Source organism: Ambystoma mexicanum, chromosome 9 (assembly GCF_040938575.1).
Source record: "Ambystoma mexicanum isolate Mex_15411 chromosome 9, UKY_AmexF1_1, whole genome shotgun sequence".
NCBI classification, from domain to species: domain Eukaryota; kingdom Metazoa; phylum Chordata; class Amphibia; order Caudata; family Ambystomatidae; genus Ambystoma; species Ambystoma mexicanum.
Window position 1 is genome coordinate 765,984,204 of NC_090931.1, and position 21,275 is coordinate 766,005,478.

At 45.3% G+C, this 21,275-nt stretch overlaps 1 long non-coding RNA gene across 1 annotated transcript in view; it reads right to left on the reverse strand.

Moving 5' to 3' along the window:
* Window positions 1–21,275, reverse strand: part of LOC138488593 (uncharacterized) — a 245,463-nt gene that overhangs the window by 75,553 nt on the left and 148,635 nt on the right. Inside the window, exon 2 of the long non-coding RNA XR_011274689.1 lies at window positions 19,048–19,418. This is a non-coding gene — a long non-coding RNA (uncharacterized lncRNA). The remainder of the gene's footprint in view (window positions 1–19,047; window positions 19,419–21,275) is intronic.

The window sequence follows — 21,275 nt, forward strand, 5'->3', positions numbered from 1 at the left end:
AAAAGTACAAACAGGCAAGAGGTCATTAAATAAATAGAATGGACCCTGGTTATATATGGATCAGAGGAAACGAGGCATAAATTGAGTCGACGGAATACAGTGCAAAATAGATAATTAGGTGTCAATAACTTAATGATAGTTGGAAAGCCAATGTTTTATGCTGGCTTTGAAGGAGAGGAAGGATGGTAGCTGTCTAAGCAGGGTGGGGATGGAATTCCAACGTTTAGCAGCTTGGACCGGGAAGCTGGCTCCTCGAGCGGTTTTGAGATTGAACCCTGGTGTTACCAGATTGTGTTGGAGAGCAGATCTGGTGGTACTATTAGGTTTGTGTAAGCAGATTTTGTCTGCTAGATATCTAGGGGATGAATTTGTAAGGCATTTGAAAGTGATGGCCAAGGTACGTAATGTGATTCTATCATGGATGGGCAACCAGTTGCCATTATTTCTATGGGTGGAAATGTGGTAGGATCTGGGTAGACTGAGTGCTACTCTTAGTGAATTGTTTTGGAGTACCTGGAGTCTATTTAGATACTGTTCGGACGTACCAAGGTCTAGTGTGTTACAGAAGTCCAATTAACATAGTGCGAGTGCTCTGGCTAACGTTAGACAACTGCTTGTGGAAAGGAACGATTTGCAGCTGTAGATTTGTTAGTGTAGGCCTTGGAGGATGCAACACTGCTGACCTGTCTTTTGAGAGAGAGGGTTGAGTCGAGATAGACCCCTGATGTTTTTATTTCTCTGGATATGTTGATCATATTGCCGTCAATGACGAAAGAGGAATATCTGGTGTCAAGTTTGTTCAGGCGTGCCTGAGTACCAACAATCATTAACTCGGTCTTGTTGTCATTGAGGCATAGACTGTTGGTGGCCATCCAGGCTTGGATTACACTGTAAATGTCATTTATCAGTTTTGAATCATGGTCATAACAACCAGTGAGGGGGATGAGGACTTAGGTGTCATCAGCATAGTTTTGTATAGATGACACCCAACTTATCTAAGCGATCAAAGAGTAGCTTAGTGAAAATATTGTATAATGTGAGTGACACACAGGATCCTTGAGGGACGCCACACAGTATTAGAGTGGGATCAGCGGAGGCAGAAGGGGAGAAAACGCTTGTAGTCCGGTTAGAGAGGAAGGATTTGATCCAGTTGGACGCATTGGTGGAGAATGCTGCCGCTGTTTTGAGGTGCTTAGTGAGAATTTGATGATCGACAAGGTTGAAGGCAGCGGAGAGATCTAATAGCAAGAGGACTGCGTGCTTGCCTTTATCCTTAGCCTCGTCCATTTGGATCTTGATATCTACTAGTGCTGTCTCAGTTCCATGTCTAGGCCTGAATCCAGATTGTCTGAGTCTGAGGAGTTCATTGTCCTCAAGGTGCTTCTGGATTTGCAGGTAGGCTACCCGATCCAGGATTTTTTAGTAAGAATGGTACGGTAGTGATGGGCCTGTAATTGGTGGGGACCTTGGGGTCAAGGTTGTTTTTTTTTTTGTGGTGGCATGACCCACACTTCCTTGAGGTTGTTGGGCACCTGGTTGGTTGAGAATGAGGAGTTCATTAGTGAGGTGATGAATGGGACCAGGTTTTTTGCTCCCTCTTTAATGATGGAGGCTGGGCAAATATCTCCTTGGCAATGGGAGGGTTTTAGGCTCTTTATGATGTCTTCAATTTCTTTAGGAGTTTCTTGTGAGAAGGAGAATGGGGTGCAGGTTTGGGGATTTAGCAGTGGGTCAATGGGAGTGTGCGGGCAGGTGGAGAGGCTTGCTTTTTTTTACTTTGATCTTATTTTGGAGTTGGGCGATTTTGTCTGCAAGAGCTTTCTAGATTTTAGTGCACCATTCTGCGTCTTTGATACAGTCTTGTGAGGGTGGAGCAGGGGATTTAAGCTCTTTTAGGATACTGAAGAGTTCCTTGGTACTGGATTAGGCATTGTGGATTCTAGAATTGTAGGTTTCTTTTATTTCAGAGAGGATGACTGCTTTGTAGATAGTGGCGACTGTGGTGAAAGCTGTTTTGGTGGTTCTGAGGTGTTTTAGTTCTGCGGTGAACCATTTATTCAGGTGTGCTAAGGGTTTGGCTTTCCTAATTTCAACGGGGCAGTGGAATCTAATGCTGACTTGAGTATTGCCAAAGATGTCTACCAGATTAGAAGGGTCAAGGTTGCAGAATTTGAACTTGTTGAGGTTATCACCAATGAGAGGTTGGAGGTTGTCAATGGTGATGTTGGGGCATTTCCTGGAGAGTGAAGGGGATGCTTTGGGCTTGGAGGGTCCAGGGGTGGAGAATGGTATGAGGTGGTGGTCTGACCAGGCTACTGGTTCATTTTGGGTAATAGTGACTGAGCAATTAAGGTCAGATATCTAATACTAAGTTCTACCTTTGGCGTGTGTGGGAGATGTGATTTTGTGTATAAAGCCCAGTTTAGAAATAATATTGCCCACTGCTGTGGCTAGATGGTCGTTGGGGTCATGGAGGCCCAGGTTCAGATCTCCAAGAAGGATTATATGCGTTCCCAATTTAGTGTGCTTGCAGAGGAGATTTAGGATGTCATCTTCAAAAGAGGGGAAAGGGCCGGGAGGTCGGTAAATGAGATGTGGGAGTATAGTTTTGGTGGACGATAGATTAAGTTTCACTGACAGGAGCTCGGCTGAGGAGAGGCAGGGAGGGGGAATAGCTCTGAGGGAGAGGTGGGTTTTGGCGATGAATGCTACTCCACCACCTTTACCTGACATTCTGTCTGCTCTGATAATGGTGTAACCATTTGGTAGTGCTATGGAGAGTGCTGGGCCTGGTGCCTGGTGTAGCCAGGTTTCTGTAATAGCCAAGAAGTCTAAGCTGTTAGCGTTAATGAGATCTGCAATCTCTCTGGCATGGGCGACGATGGAGCTGGCATTGATTAGGGCACCTTTGATAACAGGGGCTGGTGGTGTAATTGTACTGGGGCTAGGGTAAATGGTCTGTGACTTTGATGGACTCAGTAGGGTCATTTTTGGATAGGGCGGTGCCTTTGTGTTTAGGGAAGCGATAGCCTAGTCTCTGGTTCCTAGTATGGACTGGGAGCGGGATGAGTGGTATGGGTGGTGTGGTGAAGCAGAGTAACCATTCAAGGGGTGCGACTGGGTTAGTAGTTGGTGTGGTGTGTGGCAATGTAGTGGAAGGTTTGGGGTTGAAGGTATGTGGTGTGTGTTGGGCGAGGGAGGGGGTGACTGACTGCATTAGGGGGAGGATTGAAGCTAGGGTGACTCAGTGGAATGATGATGACATGGTGGTGTGACACGTAGTGGAAATACAGTGGACACAGTAGACAACAGAGTCACAAGGTAGTCCCGGGTAAGTAGTAGACTGGTTCAGCAAACAGGATCAATGGGATCACAGTTTGATGAAGGGTGCGTAGTAGGCTAATTCAGAACAATAGGCAGAACAAATGGGAGCACAATTTGATGGAAAGGTGTGCGATAGGCTAATTCAAAAGAGTAGGCAGAACAAATGGGAGCATAATTTGATGCAAAGGTGCGCAATGGCCAAATTCAAAACAGTAGGCAGAACAAATGGGAGCACAATTTGATGCAAAGGTGCACAATGGCCAAATTCAAAAAAAAAGGCAGAACAAATGGGAGGAAAATCTGATGCCAAGGTGTGCGATAGGCTAATTCAAAACAGTAGGCAGAACAAATGGGAGCACAATTTGATGCAAAGGTGTGCGATAGGCTAATTCAAAACAGTAGGCAGAACAAATGGGAGCACAATTTGATGCAAAGGTGTGTGATAGTCTTGTTCAGTGCAGTGCCAGGACAAGAGTGGTCGCTGCGATATGCCGAATGACAGTGTTCCTCAGGGTAATGATCCAGGCAGCGGTGGGAGAGGAGGCGCTATAAGTGTCTGGAATAGTTCTGGGCCGTTTGATGCTGGGATTAGAATGGTCTGATCGCTGTTAAGAAATCGGGGTCAGTATGTAATATGGTAACAAGGAATGAGAAGTTTGGAAAATCAAAGTACCTTGATGTCAAAGCGAATGGGCTTTTGTCAGCGAACAGGTGGCAAACAGGAAGTCGGCCTTATTCCTAGGCCTTCTTCCGCTGGGCCGGCTTGCGCCTGCCGGAGGCGGATGATTCAAAATAAGCAACGGTGTTGCTTAGAGACCGAGGTGAGCCTCGGTTTCACCCCGCATCACGCCGGCCATGCTGGGGTCAGGCGATGCACTCTTCGTGCTTTAGGAGCATGGAGGGCACGCAATGGAGGATCGGAGTGTGTGCAGAAAATGCTGGCATCCACAGCATACACAGGGAGGTGGGTTTGCAGGACATACCAGTGATGGCCTGGGCTGGCCTGGATACAAAGAGAAGACTGCTCCTGCAGTCGTGGAAGAGCGGGGCTCCAGCCCTCTCAGCGAGTAGCAAGGATTGTAAGAAAAGGTTACGTTTGTGGAGAGCTTTCTGAATTGGGAAGATATCTAAGTTATTAGTGATAGCACGCCATGCATTTAGTGATGGTCTAGCTTTGTATTGCTGTATGTTAAAACTATTGATTGGTCAGTTTTTCTGTAATGCTTTTCTGCTGTTAGATATAAAGCCAATTGGAACCGTTGGGATTCCTCATTGTCCTCTATTATGTGGGCCATATCTACTATTTTTGTGCTCTTTCATAAAACGTACTGCGAAAACAGACATCTTTTTTTACTTTCAGTTTTAGCAAGAGGGTCCTTGCTTTTTTTTGTTGTGGCTGGTTTAGTTTATTGAGTGAGGTAACTAGCCATTTTGTTTTAATGTTTTCTATACATTGTTTTAGAGGTGGATGACTATATGGCTTGTTTTTATGTTTATCTGCTCGATTTTTTCTTTGTTTTCTACAGACTTGGTTTTTAGTAGGCATTCTGTTCTGTTTGTTGGGAAAAAAAGAAAGTTTGTGTTTGAAAGTTGTGGAATGTTATGCATGTATTATGCATAGGTGGTGTGTGTGTGTGTGTGTGTGTGATTGAACAGATGAATAGAGGTGTGTGTGATTGTGCAGTGGGATAAGTTTGGCTGTGAAGGTTGTAAGAGTAAGAGGCTGTATAGGTGTGATGGGCTTGTATTAGTGAGTATGGGAATGGTGGTGCGATTGAATAAGTAGGGGCATTAAGATCCCGCTCTCAGGGGATCTTCCTAACAGGTGGCCTGGGGAGGGTCATCACTTTTGGATCCCGACCATGGGCATGGGCTAGCAAGGGCGGATCACTTGACTGGAGAGTCACTTGGGATTGGGGATGGATTATCCGAGGTTGATTTTTAAATAATCTCAGAAATCAGGGTGAAAGATCACACACACAATTCTCAGTGTACTCCTACACAGAAAAAAAAAATCTTCAAAGTTTTATCAAGGGCAGTAAGGTTTTTGACCTTGAGTTTTTTAATATACATATATTTTTTAAAGATGGAAAGACAGCACCCAAGGACACAACTATTTACAATTTTGTATACAATACAGGTAGGTACAGCCCAGTCAATTGGACTGGATTTTGGTGAACATACAACATGTTTTGCTTTTGTTGATTGACATACTTGACTTTACAAATAGCATGTGAACACAGATCAGAACATTTTTTGGTGAACAACAAATAAATGTGAAGAGTGGACACTGAACTCGTGGAGAGGTTGTCTAAACTATTGGTTTTTGGCCAAAGACAATGCCAGATCTGTAGGGCCAGTGATTTTATCCCAATGTAATCAAACATTTACTGCAGTCCTAACGCCAAAATATACCATATCGGGTGTGTAACATAAATTTTGATTAATATGTTAACATTTGGTTTCTCATTAAGTATGCACCATGTTCTCATGCCCCCTAATTACAGCCCCAAACCACCATTTTGGGCAAGAAACATTCAGTTTGCTCAAAACTCAAATTTATAGCATAGAGGAATTAATTAAATGCGTTTTCCAGACTTTATGGAGGTGAAGTCATTACAAAGTTACAAAATACCAGGCAGTTATTCTACAGAAAACAACATGAACCTAACTGCATGAATCTCACTATTTATCACACAAAGATATTAATTTCCATGATCAATTGCATATATATCATAGGTTTTGAACAATACTAGATCATTTAGTATTTGGTAGATAATCTAGTTGTACTACTTAAGAAAAATGTCTCCAAATTGCACATAAAGTTACATTGACAAAAGAATCAAATAATTTTGCTTTCCCCAATAACATGCAGCAATTTGGATAATCATAGAAATGTTGATTGCCTTACATTCCCCATGTATATCTGGTTCTGTGGGATGATTCATGTGTACAGTATTACATGCGATTGCAATAACTTGCATTAGAGTTCTGCAAGTTGTGGTTTAGGTAAGCTATATTTTCGATTCAGATGCGCAGAAGACACATTATCAAGAAACATCCTCATTGGTCTTTGTTATGAAATTCTACCTATTACAGCCCAATGTTAATTATTACTGTGAAAATACTTTGAAGCTCATTTGGAGTGTGGCAGAAAAATCGGCAAGTGTCCACCAACGTAGCCTTCTTCCATCCGTCGACGTGGAATGACAGTACACTGCAGCAGTATAGCTTTTGTGCCAGAGCGGCAGCTTATATAACAGCGGCAGAGACATGTTTGAGGGTGGACACACTGATGCAAATGACGTAATTCTGCCACCAGCTTCAGAAGAGGCGGAGGTTCTGTCAATCCCTTTCAAGCAGCAGTCAGAATGCCAGTGGAAGTTACATCAAAACCTTTCTGGAAGCTGTCAAACCACCCGTGGAAACAACACTGCTACAAACACTGCTTCAGATCTACAGAAAATTCCCTGCAGGAGAAGAGAATAATTTGAAATAGCCCAAACAGTCACATCCCACAAATCAAAATGCAGTTATTGTTTTATGTAGTCATTTGTGGGATAGAAAAGTCCAAGGTCTATGCGGCTTTCTATGCCACTATACACACCTCTAGAAGTAATCACGTATCAGTGTCTGTCACATGGCTGTGTATTCGTCCAAGTGTGTCAGTGAACCCTCTTCTGCTGTGTCTCCTCTGTCATCTACTTCATCTTCATTGTCTGCATCCGCTGGCAATGATCCAGCACTATGTATTGCAATGTTGTGTAAGATGCAGCACACCAGGTTAATGCTGCACGCTGCATGCCTTTCCAGGGCATGCCTTGCCATGGTCTTCATGGATAGGCAGCACCACCTGTGGATTAATTGGGAGACACGTTTGTATGATTATGGGCCTCATTACGACCCAGGCGGTAATCTCCCGTCATTACCGCCATGGCGTAATGAGCGTTTACGCCGTGGGCCGATGGCGTAAAGAGCGCCACATTACGACCCATCGCGCACGAGCATTACGCCATGGCGGTAATGCAATTAACGCCATGGCGGAAAAGGCCCCTACCGGCATCGTAAAGCGAGCAAGGTGCACTTCCGCCACCGTAATTAGCGGCCACCGTAATTAGCGGTGGCCGTATTTTGCGGTGGCCGTAAAAAGCTGAACCGGAAATAGCGTCATCGCGCCGGAACGGGAAACAGCACGTCGGCCATCTTTAAAAACACAATCCATTGCCATCCTACCGAACAACACCAGATCCAACCCTGACACCTGTCCCAACCAATCACCCACCCATCCAAGTACCCGAAAATGCCTAAAGTTGTAAAGAAGGCATGTGACCGCCAGCGCCAGGAGAGATTCAGCCGGGAGGAACTCTGCATGCTTGCGTAGACCCTGCAAGACAACGCAGGTGTCGTATTCTCCTCGGAAATGACCAGGACAGCGATAGCGAAGATTAAGGCCATCTGGGCCCTGGTGGCCGAGCGCGTCAGCGTGGTGGGGACCGTACCCCGCACCCCACAGCAGTGCAGGAAGCGCTGGGATGACCTACGCATACGGGTCAGAGCCGTCATCTCTGCAAACCGCAACCTTGCCCTGGGTACCGGTGGAGGGTCGGAATCCCCACTAAAACTCCAACCGTGGGAGGAGATCTGTGCAACCACGATTGGCATGGAATCCATTGAAGGCGTCGGAGGGATGGAAAGGGGAGCTCCGACATCAGGCGATGAAGGTAGGTGCCTCAAACAAGACATGCCATAGTCACTGCAGTCCATTCATGTGTAGCACAAAGTTGCCCTACAGTGTAAATGCAACACATTTCAACACTGCCCATAGCCACATGCGAGCACCACCCTGTATAGACTGCTGGCACCGCATACCTGCATCCACATTCCACACTAAAAGGAGACAACCTGCATGGCCCTGCCTGAAATCTGCCCCCTCTACTGACCAGAATAATGTCAATCATTGTCATTCCAAAGTCCGCAGACCCATCAATAACGCCCTCCCTCCTTTGCTCCACCACAGGCACAGATTCACACCCCGAGGACCAGGACACCCCTGCAACGAAGAGAGCCAAGAAGGCCATCAATACCGTCCCCGCACCCTCAACCTCAGCTGCAGTGAGGCAGACCCCACAACAAGCAGGACCCACTGCGAGCATACCGGACGTCCCAAGGCAAGCACCCCTGTAGGCAGCAGGCCAGCAGCAGCTGCTCCACCTCTACCGACATTGCCTGCCACAGAAGGCACCGGGTCAGCGGCCAGCAGCAACATCGGTGAGACAGCTACAATAGCTGCATGTTCAGACTCAGACATGGAACACGAGGTCAGAAGCCCCACTGACCTACTACATTCCCCCTGTTTCTCAGACGCCAGCCCCCATGAGGATCACACACAGGGGCACACAGAGGTAGAGGAGTGGCCTTCCACCCCATGCCCAGTCCTCACTCCACAGGAGGGGAGCAGCCCCTCCATCACGCCACCAGCACTGGCCATGGGCCAGCAGGGGCAGCAGTCCCTCGAGGACATCACAGAACGGCAGCAACAACTGTCCACAATGCTGACTGAGCATGCCGCGGAATGTGTGGGGGCTAGGGCTACCATTGAACAGGCCACAGAGACCCTAAGGGCCGAAGTAGCTCAGAGCACTGCCACCCTGAGGGATGCCATGCAGGCCATGTCCAGGGACATCTGTGCTGAACTTGCCGGCTTGCGTCGTGCGCTCACTGAGCACACCCACACCCTACAGGACGTGCATGCACGGGGGCAGGCAGGGACATCCTCCACTGCCAGTTCTGCACAGAGCAGCCCCGTGCGACGTTCCGGACGTAACCTGCGCTCCACAGCCAGGGGTGCCCCGGGGACCGGGAGAGGGGGCTTGTAACAGCCTGTGGCCACTGTCACAGGCATTTGTTGACACCTACATGGGGTGTGTTGGGGTGTGCAGGGGGGAGGTGGGGGGGTGTGTTGGGGTGTGCAGGGGGGAGGTGGGAGGGGTGTGTTGGGGTGTGCAGGGGGGAGGTGGGGGGGTGTGTTGGGGTGTGCAGGGGGGAGGTGGGGGGGTGTGTTGGGGTGTGCAGGGGGGAGGTGGGGGGGGGTGTGTCACGACGTTTCATAGTTTGAATACACTTTTTTCTTTCCGAAAAAGGCATCTGTTGACACCTACATGGGGTGTGTTGGGGTGTGCAGGGGGGAGGTGGGGGGGTGTGTTGGGGTGTGCAGGGGGGAGGTGGGGGGGTGTGTTGGGGTGTGCAGGGGGGAGGTGGGGGGGTGTGTTGGGGTGTGCAGGGGGGAGGTGGGGGGGTGTGTTGGGGTGTGCAGGGGGGAGGTGGGAGGGGGTGTGTTGGGGTGTGCAGGGGGGAGGTGGGAGGGGGTGTTTCACGACGTTTCATAGTTTGAATACACTTTTTTCTTTCCGAAAAAGAATTGTATGGACATTTTCATTGCGTATGTGTGCTTTATTGTTGTACAGTCCACAGTGTGCATGTCCCAGAGCCACACAGTGCCCCAAGTGCAGTCACCATGTGATACACACCAGCCCTGTGTGCTAGAAGCAGTGGTCGATGATACTTTGGCGCATTGCACGCCCCTCCTGTGCATCGCCTCCTCCATGGGGTGCCGCCCCATCTGCACCCTCCTCATCCTCATCGTCAGGTGGTTGCAGTTCTGCGTCAGGGGGCAGGGGCACATTCCGTCTGACGCACATATTGTGTAGCATGACACATGCCATGACGATCTTTGCCACCTTCTCATGGCCATACAGGAGTGCCCCACCAGACCTGCTGAGGCTTCGGAACCGTGCCTTCAATAGGCCGAATGTCTGCTCTATGACCACACGAGTACATGTATGTGCACGGTTGAAGTCCTCCTCGTGCTGGTTCTGTGGGTTCCGGACTGGTGTAAGGAGCCACCTCTTCAGGGGATAGCCTGCATCACCTGTATGTAGGCGAGAATGTATGTGTCAGTCATGTTGTCTGATCAAGAACATGATGTTCCACCATGGCTTGCATCCAACTGTTACTTTGGCTCACTTCTACATGCACTAATTGATTCACACAATGCAACCAGTATATGCTCATGGCTCCCATGGCCTGTTTTGCATGCCATCACCCAATGTATGCAGAGGGGTTGTGTGCATTGTGAGTGCCCATCCTCTGTCTCCGTTCTCTGTGTTACTCACAGCCAGGTGGCATATGCATCCCCCTCCTTTCAGCCAGGTGGAGTATGCATCCCCCCCCTTTCAGCCAGGTGGAGTATGCATCCCCCCCCCTTTCGGCCAGGTGGGGTATGCATCACCCCCCCCTTTCAGCCAGGTGGAGTATGCATCCCCCCCCCTTTCAGCCAGGTGGGGTATGCACCCCCCCCTTTCAGCCAGGTGGGGTATGCATCCCCCCTCCCTTTCAGCCAGGTGGAGTATGCATCCCCCCCTTTCAGCCAGGTGGAGTATGCATCCCCCCCTTTCAGCCAGGTGGAGTATGCATCCCCCCCCCTTTCAGCCAGGTGGAGTATGCATCGGTACGTCATTCACCTGCCCACTTCCATGACATTGGACTCACCGAGTAGCCAGGATCTTGGCCCTGCATGTCGCTCCATGTAGCGTGGTATTGTGGAGTTCCTCAGGACCATAGAATCATGGGTTGATCTGGGGAATCGGGCACAACAATGTGTGATGATCTTGTTGGAGTCACAGACCATTTGCACGTTGATTGAGTGGAACTGTTTCCGGTTGCGGTACGGTACCTCCATGGCACGTGGAACCACCAATTCCACATGGGTGCAGTCGATGGCACCAATGCAACCGGGTATGCCGGCTAGTGCATGGAAACCCACTTTGGTGTTTGCAATCTCCTGGCCAGTCCGTGGTAATGGGATGTGGTCGTCTGTGTGCTTGAGGAGGGCATCGAGCACTTGGATGAGTGTTCGTGGGAATAATGGTTGTGAAATGCCATGCAGGTGTCCCACTGTGTGCTGGTAGGTGCCTGTGGCCAGGAAGTGGAGTACAGACACTACCTTCAGTGGGGGGGGATGGCGGTTGGAGTTTCTATCATGCTGACAATGTCGTTGTGTGTCATGTCTACGATGGCGGTGATGGTGTCCCGGTCCAAACGGTACAGGGTGTGGATCTGCTCAGCAGTGAGGTTGAATGGATTGGCTCTGATGCGTGGGATTGGGGGCTGCCTGCGTGGTGGCACTGGCTGTGCTGGTGGGGTTTGCTGGGCCTGCCTTGCCCTCCTTCTCCTCCTGCGTCTCCTCTGTGCTGCCTGTTGTTGTTGTTGCTGTTGTAGCACATGCATTGCTATCAGGTCCTCCAGCCCCAACATTGCTAGTCGTATTGGTATCATTGTGGAGTGTGACTGGGTGTGGGAAGGGGTGGGGTGTGCTCTTTTTGTACTTCCTGAGTCTGTATTGCCTTCACCTGTGCTGTTTCTGTGCACCTGTGGCAGCTGCATTCACTTAACATGGCCCTTTACGGTTGGTTCACAATGGCGTTATTAGCACCATGGCGGTAAGGTACTTAACGGGCTGGGTGATGGCGTTAGGTGCATGTCCGCTTGGTTCGGCATTTGCGTACCTTTCCGCCATGGCGCTAAGTACGGTGTGGGCGGTCGCGTGCGTGCACCCTTGGCGCAGTTAGCGGCAGCGTTAACTATGATGCCGCTAATGGCATCGTAGTTAACGGTCACGGGTCATGATCGGACCTGGCGGAATACGATGGCGGTAACCATTTACCGCCATCGTTTTTCACTTAGCGCCAGGGTCGTAATGAGGCCCTATGTGTGCTTTGTGACATACCCATTGACTGTACAGTACAGTTATGCCCTGCTTGTGTTTCAACAGTTACCTATCAGCCCTATCCTCATGTTGGTCATGCTATGCATCATTTGTGGCACACTACTGCTCTGAATTGCCATGGCGTCATGTGTGGATGCTGGGAATTTTGTACATTTGTGAGTGAATATCAAGTTTGCATCGCCTCATCACGAGTTGGGCGGTAACGCCGGCAATATAACAGCTGGCGGTATTAGCCCTACTGCCAAACGCCCCGGCGCTATTAACTCCAGATCACGGATTTGGCAGTAATGGAATTCCCCACTGAGCCCATTCGGGAATGCCCCATTCCCCATTGGGCTCAATGGGGAATTTTAGCGCTCTTACCACCGGCGGATTTCCCGCCGGCGGTAATAGCGTGAATTTTCGGCAGATTTCCCGCGCTCAGAGCTGGGGAGAAATCCGCCTAAGCCCTGATTTGGCAGACCCTTAAATCCGGCGGTAATAGCGCGACCGCCGGATTTAAGGATTACCGCCAAACTCGTGATGAGGCCCATAGTCTGGACGTTGATGCTATGGAAACTTGTTCTATTCCGATATGTGTTCTTATGCTCTGGGAGGGTATGAAGGCAACATGATCCCATCAATTACACCTATCACATTGGGTATGTCAACCACACTTCATGGTCTGTTTGCAATTTGATGTGCTCCTCAATGCATGCAATGATGGGATCCTGAACCTTGGTGACAATGTCACTGAATGTTGGCTTTGAGATCCCAGCTGCACACCCCACAGAGGTCTGGAAACTTCCACTGCCAAAGAAAAGCAATGAAATCATCACCGTCAGTAGCTCTACTGTTAGGTGCATGATGGTCCTTTGGTCAAGTCTGTATATGCTGAGTGTGTGTTCTGCTGACATCACCTGGAGACATGCCCATGGAAGATCATTGCATGGTCGTTGGTGCCATCTGTGATGTCCCCTGTAGGGTGCACAGTGTTGGGTGTCAATTTCAATTTATCAGTGTGAATTTTTATGAGAATTACATATGTTTCATGCACACCCCATTTCTTCTATTTCCCCCGGGTAGAAGGTAATACTGGCCATGCAGTGCTTGGTGCAGTACATGTATGTATGTAGTGTTATTTACGTGTCTTGCCTGGCCTGCTTGGTTGCATGCAGTATGCCTTTTTTTATGTCATTTCTAGCACATTGTTCCCCAGATATCTATGCATTTCACTTGCTGCATTCACCGTACATATTGTAGTGCATTGTTATCTGATTCTGCTCCATTTTCAGACGCCCCCTTTCCGTACTGTGCTGCCGTTCCCGCTCTTGATTGCTGTCATCTCAGCGTCTGCAGGTGGATGACCACAATGGCTAGGAGTGCCTCTGCAATCACCATCTTGCTCTGGTGCATATGCAAAGCAAGGCTTGCTCCGTTGATGTTATGCTATTTCTTCTGCATCTACTGTGACATACATTTCTGGTGCTATTTGTGATGATTTTGTGGCATATTCACTGTTCCTTATTGGCAGATGCATGTGCCCCCGCGGAGTGACTTTCTGAGGGAAGACAGCCATTGTTCCTTCTGCATTGTGGCAGCACAATGTCGGATTGATGTAAGTTATATCAGCGTACATTACACTAGTTTCACTGTGCTCATGATTGGTGGAAATATGGCAATTCCGCTACTGACACTATTCTGACAGTTTTTCAGCAGATATGTGGCAGAAATGTACTTTCCGCCACACTCTAAATGACCTCCACAGTCAAGAAGGCCTGGTCCTAAATGTCCACCATTTGCAAAATCAAACCCTTCATCCCGCCGCAGTACTTTCTAATAGTACTGCAGGCCCTTGTGGTCTTGCACATCGATTTGGTAAATGCCCTCCTGACAGAGCTCTCAGCTCTCCACTAGGCTTGCCTAAAAGAGGTTCACCATGCTGCAGCACCCCTTGTTATGGGTGTGAAGATATTTGACAGAATCACCCTTATCCTATGCAATCTACATTGGCTTCCTCTCCAGGCCAGGATACTATTCAAGACTGCATGTATCATCTACGAAGAACTCATGAGCAGAACACCAGTGTGCCTGATGGCTATGCTTTACATGTCTCTTGTCACACACTCCTCCCACAACAAACAACCATCAGGCTTCAATCACAACTAGTCCATGAAGAGAGGACACACAATCCTTCCCTTTTCAGGCACCCACCCTCTATAAATCAAACCCTATATCAGTTCGGAATGCCCCCATAATTGCCCAAATGTCCAATTTCGCAAATCTCTCCAAACATGGCTTTTTGAACAACACCTGACCGTGGATTAAATCCCAATGGATGCACAGACCATAATTCACAGCATTGTGCTACTATTAAAGCAGGTCAGAACAAACTCTGTCTGCCACACTCTGTACAGCTTTAAGCAATACAATACACTTAAAATAAAATACAGGTCAAAGTGAATATACAAAATAGGAGGTTTATAAAATAACAAAACTATGTCTCCCATAATGTGATAACACATTCTCTATTCACAGGGAAATTGTCACTCCTTATCACTGTGTTATATACATTCTTTCCTGGGTCCTATACTAAAATCTATCTGGTTCCAATAGTCCATGGCTCCCACTCTCAATCTTGAAGAGTGCACCTTTGGACCATCCCCCTTGTAGGTTGCTTGCTACTCCTGATTTGTAATCCAAGCTGCCCCTCATACATTCACCGACCTCTTCCACCTCCTTTGAGCTAACCTAGACTCCCCATTCATCCCTACTCTTACTAACATCTATACTATCTATTCCAGGACTTATCAACTTCTCCTGATGATCACATCATTCTTCCGAGGTTACCACCTACTCCAATCTCTTTTCCCTTTCTCTTGATAATAAAATCAACTCTATCTCATCACCACTTTCTCATGTGGTCACCACCTACTCAGAATACTCACCAGCTCCCCCTTAGGTAACCACCTTGTCAAACTCCTCAACACCTCCAACGGATGTTACCCCTTCTACATCTCTTCACCACTGCCTGTTAGCTCCTGCTCATCCTCTTTCCTACAACAGCCTTGTTTTGCATGCAAAACACCAACAAGCACCAGGCACAGCTTGCTCCAGCAACCCACACTTGTGGGTGGTATCCTTATATTGCAGTTGACTCTCCCCCTGGTTTATGCTATTAGCAAAGGTCCACAGCAGGGTTTCACAAGTTTTGGTGGGGTAGGATTGGCACTTCTTCCAGTCGCACATGGGTCAGATTGAGAATGAGGGGTTGTCCTGAACCTATATCAAACCTGGTGGCCATCTTATGTTTCACATGCCTGTTCGGAGGGCGGATCTATGTGCGGAAGAGAAAATCATGAGTCCCGTTGATGTGCTGGTAATTACAGGTTGGGGATTAAGAGGTCTTTCTAACCCAGCGTTCCAGGTTTCCCTAGTATTTCCTGAGTTTTGAAGGTGCACAGGGCCACTGACATCAGAAACTGGGTCTCAAGACTTCACTAACAGGCCTGCAGACACAGATGGGGACATTACTCTTGTGGATCTCACAAGAGGTGTTTTCACTGAACTATACAGCCCCATACAGCCAGCCAGTCATCTCTATTGGCTTATAATACAGTTCAGGGTTTATCCTCCATGGGAATGAGTATGAAGCGGTTTTAGAGCGAAAATCTCCAGCCAAAAATAAGGAATAATGAGTGGGTTAGCAGGGGATAATTTTCATTGTGCCCCCTTGGCCATCACCCACTTTCTCACGGAGGAACAGACCCCCTGAGTCACTTGCTTAGATGTGTCCAAAGCCAGGCCTGGGACTTCATCACAGGAGTTAAGAAACATAAAAACAACATTAAAAAATAAAATCTTTTTTTTTTTTAATCCTTCAAGGAGATAACATAGCTCCATAGCAGACTGGATGTCTCCTTCACAGTTTACATTAGTGTCCATACACGAAATTGCTACAAAAAAATAAGACCTCAGAAAAAGGTCTTACAATAAGTGGAATGCATTGCCAACATCAAAGTATTGACCAAGTCTGAATATGACTATAGTTTTGTAAATCATCATTCGGCTCAAGTTATAAGTACTGCGGTGGGCAGACACTAAAATAATTCCTCATGGGAATTCAGGACGAACATAGACGCCATTAGAATTTAAGGGCTAGCAGGTATTATAGAGCAGTATCAGGGATGAACTTGAGAAGCCCATTCAGATTGGTGGCTATTTGTTTAGCTCATTATTTTTAGTATGGGAGAATTTACAAATACAAGCCTGAATATTTGATTTTCTATCTTAATTCTAGAGCCATCTTGATCTGGACTGCATTTCAGCAACACAGCTATGTAGTAATGTGCATATGCTTTGACATAGTGGAACATAATACTTTATAGGACATCAATGTAATTCTTCTCATTTTAGACAAGTTATGCGGAACTAACTACCTGAGCACACAAAATACACAAACATTAAACCATGTTAAAAGTGTATCTGAAAATGTTACATCACACGAAAGATGCACTCATATACACAGAATGGCAAAAAGTAGAAATATCCTATGCAATCTGTATTTTGCATCTCATTTAACTTTACTATTACTTCCATGGAGATATGTACGCCAAAGAACCGTGTTTAAGGATTTCTTTCATAATTCCTGTGTGTGTGTGTGTGTGTGTGAATACTCGTAAATAAGGTAACCACTCACACCTCCTTTCCAAGCTAACATCAGCTAGTAAACAGAAAGCCCCCTTCATAGGAGTACTTACAAGGTTTGAAATGATATGTTTAACCAACTGCTTCCCCTCAGTAGTGATGTGTGGCAATCACAGGTAAAGTATTGGGCAGCCTGTCTTTAGTTTTCATCTTGTCTGTGGTTCTGGAGACTGGGATATTGCTCAGACCCAGGCTACCGGTTACAATTTGATAGCACAGTACAGTGCTCGCTATCACGATCTTGTTGGCATATTCTTGGCAGGTGTAGTTTAATATTTGGTATGTGAATTAAAAACGTTTTCATGTATAATTAACAGTGGTTCACCATGTGTCTATAATATTTACACAATCATTTACTTCCTCTTCTCAGAAGAATCATGATAAAATATAGTGGAAAATAGTGACCATACCACTGGCAAATCAGTGATCATGCCTCCATAGTTGGCTGTGTTTCTAATCCTGATGAAAACAAGACCTTTAAGATGGCATTCTGGGTTGAAACATTGCAATGATCATGGAAATTGACTGCAGTAAATTAGAAGGGTAATTTCGTTCCCCCATGTATGCATCACACCACTGTCCTTCTGATCCCTTTTTGATCCCTCAGCAATATCGTTCTGTCCTATTCATGGTTAAATCTACACTTGGAATTAAAACATTCTTCATATATTTAATGAATGTGCTTGGCATTATGTCAAAATGTAATATGCTTTACGTTTACAGAAGACATTATGATGTTTTGGAACCATGATTGCTATTTGATTCCAAAGAGTGGATTAATTCCAAAAGCCCCCGGTATACAGAATTCCCCAATCTAAAACCCCATCTTTATATGGTTTGAGATTGGGCAAGAAGCTTACTTAAAGATGTCTGCCCTTTTTTACTCTTATGTTTCTTTGCAGGATTGTGCTGAACAAGCATCCCAGATCAAGACGGGGGATGATGCTCTTCATTCCTGTCACACTTGCTCCGTTCAAGGCATGGGACATTAGAGCCTGAGGACACATACATTAACTCTTCTTTCAGCCATGCTCAGCACTCATTTATATTTCTCTGCTCTTTAAACCTTAAAGAAAGGGACAGATCCTGAAGTAGTCCTGGTCATTTTGTGTACCTGTAGCATTTCACCCAAAAAGAGGTAACTCTCTTGGAGAAATATAAATACCTGTAGTTCATTGCAAAGGCACTTGGATGGCTTGAGGTTACAGTTTCAAATATCTTTTTCTTTCATTTACTATTGTGTTTTGTTTTAAATAAACCTTTCACATTATAATATAAAAATGTAAGATCATTATCAAATGCATATACAATTAGATCACAATTAACATCACAATTAAGCATATTGACTTATCTTGCCCACTTACGTTTTATTCTATTCATATACAACATCCTTTAATACATTAATTGTAGCTATAGCGAGTGGGATTTGGTTTCCAATTATTATCGATTTTAAAATTTCAGATGTATGCATATGTTGAAAGTTTTCCGCATAGTGCTTTGTGCATTGCTGTTTAAGATTCTGACAGAATATACAAAGATGCTCCAACATTTCCACCACTGAATCTTGACCAGAATATTTACCCTTCCTCTTAATATGGCTCTTATACATTTTATCTCCCTAGTAGGGAGAAAATTCTGTTTGTATCTTAGGAAATTATATCACCAGGATTTATCTGGGGATTTCCTAGGTTAAGTTGGGATAAAGCCAACCCTTTTTTTCAATGTGGTGGTAGAAGCGACATCATTTACATTTTGTACAATCCTAATTTGTTTTGATCTAATCCCCTTAGCCTAGCTACTTTTATGTTACTTGAGGTAAATCCCTTAGTTCACCTGTCGCCTTGATATTCATTACTGCAAATTGTGCATCCTCCCTTTAGTGATTCAGCACTTTGCAAGACTCCTTTACCATGAATAAGAGTTTTTTGGAGGGGACCATATTTTATAAAATAATAAAATGGATTTCCATACTTAATATGCTTTGAAGGATTTAAGATCAAGTTCCCTTTAAATGGGTTGGATCAGAACACATCTCTTTAGATTGAGTACTGCTTTCCAAATCTTCTGCTTCTATTTACACTGTATTCTTTTACATTTCACCTCTGTGCCATATCATAGAGTCAGAACACCATTTCCTTTATTAAATGTACCCAGGGACATAACTGAGAACTTCCCATCATTTCTATCTATTATTTCCATATTCAGGACGTCATGAGTGCATGCAGATTCAAAGTTAATACCCAAATACTTACAATTGTTAACTTGTTCCAATTTAATATTATCCAGGTCACAAGAGCAGTTCCCTGTTGTGCCCCTCTTGGGATTATAAATCCAAATATTGGTCTTCGCCACATGCAACTCCAAATCTTGCTCATGCATGAACCTCCATACAGGGTTTCAAAAATCTGGTAACAAAGGCTTGAGTGGCATTGGAGGGGCCCCCGCCTGAAGCAATGTTCCTGTAAGACATTAATTCCAGTGCTTGGAAGATCTCCTCTCTCTCCCTCTTGTCAGGAAGGAAAGAAAAATCACTGATTCATCCAGTAGTTGCTTCCAGAGATTATCACAGAAGATCTCCTTGAATCCAAGAATTTGAGTGATTTCTTTTAGGTCAGATTTGGATCTAAATGATGGGGATAAAATAATGTTTGCTATTTAACATTAGTATAATTTCCAGCATACCCATTTTGGAACAAATCTTTTGTAAGAAAAACTATAATGTACATACTCCAGTGATAAAGACATGATCTGTCTGAAATTATTCTTATTCAACAATAATGAAGAATTCCATTACATCCAGAATGTGCCCTCTCCAGTGTGGAATTAATTTCTGTCAAATATTCATGTTTTTCTCTTTCCTCCATATGACACTAATCTCACATAGTTGTAATCCAAAATTTGCAATTAATATATTGCAATTTCTGTGTTACATTAAACCAAACAAATGATACCAAAAATAATTGAGGTTCGATAGTGGATATCAAAAATTTATTTGAACATATATATTGGTGTGTGATACTAAACTGTGCCTGGATATTTGGAATATTAAAAGAGAATACTATCATTAATATTAAAGCAAATTTGGTTGAATTTGCATAGCCGGAACACCCATCTTTCCCTTTTCGGCACCCTAATATTAATCTCACATGAGAACTGAGGTATTTAGCTTCTGTACTGTCCGTATTTGTTACTGGTATAATATATTTAAATCTCCATTAGCTACAGTGATAACTTGCATTTTTGTTGCATTTTAATATTTTCAAAATACATGTGGAATGTGACTACCTCCTAAATGTACTAAATGTATTGGTTTTACACAATCCTAAGAGATTGCATCAGTCAATACTCCCAAAGGCTGAATAGTTAAATATCAGGTGGTAACTGGCAAATGGGTAAAGGATAATTTTTCAGAAGTGAAATTGTGCAATACCAAGCCAGGTGTATCTTTGAAAGTCACACTAGAGCTATTTTCTCAACATGATTTTGCTTTTGTGTTCCGAAACACGTGTTGCATTGCACTGCAAGATTTCCACCAGATATTGCTTCTTGAGCTTCCTAACTTCACAAACACTCAAAATAATCATTTCTTTGAGGTAGAAGAAGGTTGGTAAGACATTGTCAGTTTAAAACTGAAACTCTAAAAGATTACAAAATGTGTTTGGAATTCTGAAATTGTTTTAAAGGGATTTGTATTAGCTTAGGACATCTGTGGGATTCAACACTGTTGACCATTCCAACCTAATGGAGAACCTGGCACACTGAGATGTAAATCTGCTGACATTGGGCTACTTCCAGTTTATTCTGTTGTGAATATACTATTCTGTCATCTATGCTCCCTTTTCCAACTCCAGTCACAGCTTAATTGGGTCCCCCATGGCACAGCCTTACTCCGCTGCTATCCAACCTGTGGCACAATTCCTTTGCACACCTCATTGATAATGATGTCCTAAGCGTCAGTTAGTAATACCGCAATACCCAGCTATTTTATTTGGTAAAACAGTGCTCTTTGTTTTGCCACCTGTTGGTTTAGTAAGTGTATGGAGCCATAAGCCAATAGATCACCAACTGTTATGTTAGACCTAACACCGAAAGGAAATACACGCTGATTGTGGGCCAGAGGCTGATATCTGGGGACCCTAGCACATTCTGAAATGGTTACCCCTATTCTGGGCCCCTCTGACTCAAAGCTGGTGTTACAATTCAACTGTGAGGTGACTCTTATACTTCAGGTCAACTCAGTTTTCAGTAGCTGATATTCCCCATAGAAGTTGGTCATGAAATGTCTTTCTCCACAGATGTGAGAACATTAGACCTATTTATCTCCCTGAATATTCCAGAACATCCATTGAAGCATTGCTGCTCTTCACATCCTAAACCTCTGTCTTGTCCATCAGGGTTTTTATTGGACTCCAAGTGTTGGTACCTTTATGTCCAATATATGTCTTCATCGAATAATTGAGCACTTTAAACATTTTGTTGA